We start from the raw sequence: 2,500 nt of genomic DNA, 5'->3' as shown, positions 1-2,500 counted from the left end.
GAGTCGGGATTGGGTAATTTGCGCGCCTGCTGCCTTCCTTGGATGTGGTAGCCGTTTCTCAGGCTCCCTCTCCGGAATCGAACCCTAATTCTCCGTCACCCGTTGCAACCATGGTAGGCCACTACCGTACCATCGAAAGTTGATAGGGCAGAAATTTGAATGAAGCACCGTCGGCGCAAGGGCCATACGGTTCGAGCAGTTATCATGAATCACCAAGGAACCGAGCCCCGAGAGACTCGCATTGGTTTTGGATCTAATAAATACATCCCTTCCGAAGAGTCGGGACTTTGTGCATGTATTAGCTCTAGAATTACCACGGTTATCCAAGTAGTAAGAAACCATCAAATAAACTATAACTGATTTAATGAGCCATTCGCAGTTTCACAGTATAGAAGCGTTTATACTTAGACATGCATGGCTTAGTCTTTGAGACAAGCATATGACTACTGGCAGGATCAACCAGGTAACTATCGGGACGCCAGAGCGTGCGAGACGCACTGTGTCACTCGACCGTCCTCGTTCAGAGGGCCGGCCAACGCATCACACCAGTGCGGCCACGCGGACCGCAGAGGGTTCAACAATTTTGCAAATCCTCGGCCACAGACTCACCAACTGAAGGCAGGAGAGGGCAGCTGAGGCCCACTCGTTGCCTGCAGATACAGTCAATCACGGGGATCGACCGGCAGCGAGACCGTACGAATGCACTCGTGATTCGTGAAATGATGCAAACCTAACTGCACTCGACCGGAGGGAGCCAGCCCACTGATGACCAGTCACCAGCAGGTCAGACGCCCGCCGACACAGGCAGTCTACAACGATGCGGACACACGGATGAACCGCTGCAGTCACCCTACACAGCACCCGTCACTAGGAGCAACGCTGGAACTCGTCTCGTATGTAATTAAGCGTGACTTTTTTTGCCACAACACCCCACTTCACGACCTATCAACACGCTCATTTGTACGACACTCTTGTTTGGTTGCTTATCTAGCCCACGTGGTCACATTGTTCAATTCGTCTGCACTTGTATGGTAATTGCTTGCGATATATTGCTCAAATTTTCGCGCTACGCGCGTTCATTCCTTCATTCGTCTGCACTTGTATGGTAATTGCTCCAATTTTCCGGCGCGCAAATCCCCTCTGCAATGTTCCCATCTGCACTGTTCCCCGTCTGCACCCTTCCATTCCGCTAAACATACAGTTCAAGTTATACATGGCTAACATACAGTTACAATACAATACTGGAGATTGCACAATCTTTGCAACACAAATAGAAACAAGTGTGTTGAGCACTGTGGTTCCTTATTATATATGGGATGTGCTCATACATTTAAGTAGTAAAACAGACCACAGTGTGTGTACTCAAATTCCATATAAGGAAGGGTAATGCTCTATGCTTTTACTGTCTTGTTGCAAAGATTCTGTATAGTATTATAGTACACTCACTCACTCACTCACTCACTCACTATATTGCAGCACAACATCTATTCGCCAGCAGCCAGCCAGCCAGCCAGCCAGCCAGCCACCCACCTCTTACTATTCATCAGTCAGTCGGTCGGTCGGTCGGTCGGTCGGTCGGTCGGTCGGTCGGTCGGTCGGTCGGTCGGTCGGTCGGTCGGTCGGTCGGTCGGTCGGTCGGTCGGTCGGTCGGTAGGTAGGTAGGTAGGTAGGTAGGTAGGTAGGTAGGTAGGTAGGTAGGTAGGTAGGTTGGTGGGCCGGCCAGTCAGCCAGCTACAACATAGCTTCACAAGCTACACAACAATTGCTGCTTTAACTACCAGCTGCAGCTTCTAATTATAACTACCCATTGAAGCTACTTTGTAACTAGGCGCTTTGTAAGGGGCCGCTTTGTAACTAGGCAAGGACTTCATTACACTAACATTAATTTTTTCCACCACGAGGACTTTAGGCTGGAAAATAGAAATAATAGGGCCTTAAGTGCTCGTTGACTTTACACTCCATGAACATTACAACTTTTTACCCACTACTTTTATTCCCACTTGAATTTACTGTACATTATTTGCGTATTGTTAGCAACGTACAATACAATACTACTTGAAGATAAGCTTGATATTGTTATGATCAAATGAAGCATGGCTCAATGAAGGTATATATAACTCACTCACTCACTCACTCACTCACTCACTCACTCACTCACTCACTCACTCACTCACTCACTCACTCACTCACTCACTCACTCACTCACTCACTCACTCACTCACTCACTCACTCACTCACTCACTCACTCAGGGAAAATATTTAAATTTCCTGCTACAGTGCTGCTACATTGCAGCCCATAAAATCTGCACATTTCCTGAGGTGTCCTGCAAGTGTCCTGCAACCTACTTACAAAGGATAGTGCAACGTTTCCTGTATAGTTTCCTTTACTATTCCTGAAGTAGTTCAGGACTTGTGTAACATTCATAAGTCTACAGGAAATTTTGTATTTGTAAAGTATAAGAAATTTTGATATTTTTCCTGTGTCACTCACTATAATTAG

General features: G+C 46.9%; 1 non-coding gene across 1 annotated transcript in view; it reads right to left on the bottom strand.

The window, feature by feature from the left end:
• LOC135332571 (small subunit ribosomal RNA) overlaps nucleotides 1-466 on the bottom strand; it is a 1,812-nt gene extending 1,346 nt beyond the window's left edge. The window contains exon 1 of the ribosomal RNA XR_010393420.1: nucleotides 1-466. This exon is cut by the window's left edge and continues 1,346 nt beyond it. This is a non-coding gene — a ribosomal RNA (small subunit ribosomal RNA).
• Nucleotides 467-2,500: the final 2,034 nt, after the last annotated feature.

This window comes from Halichondria panicea, chromosome 2 (assembly GCF_963675165.1).
Source record: "Halichondria panicea chromosome 2, odHalPani1.1, whole genome shotgun sequence".
Lineage (NCBI taxonomy): Eukaryota > Metazoa > Porifera > Demospongiae > Suberitida > Halichondriidae > Halichondria > Halichondria panicea.
This window is presented reverse-complemented; position numbering and strand designations above follow the sequence as displayed.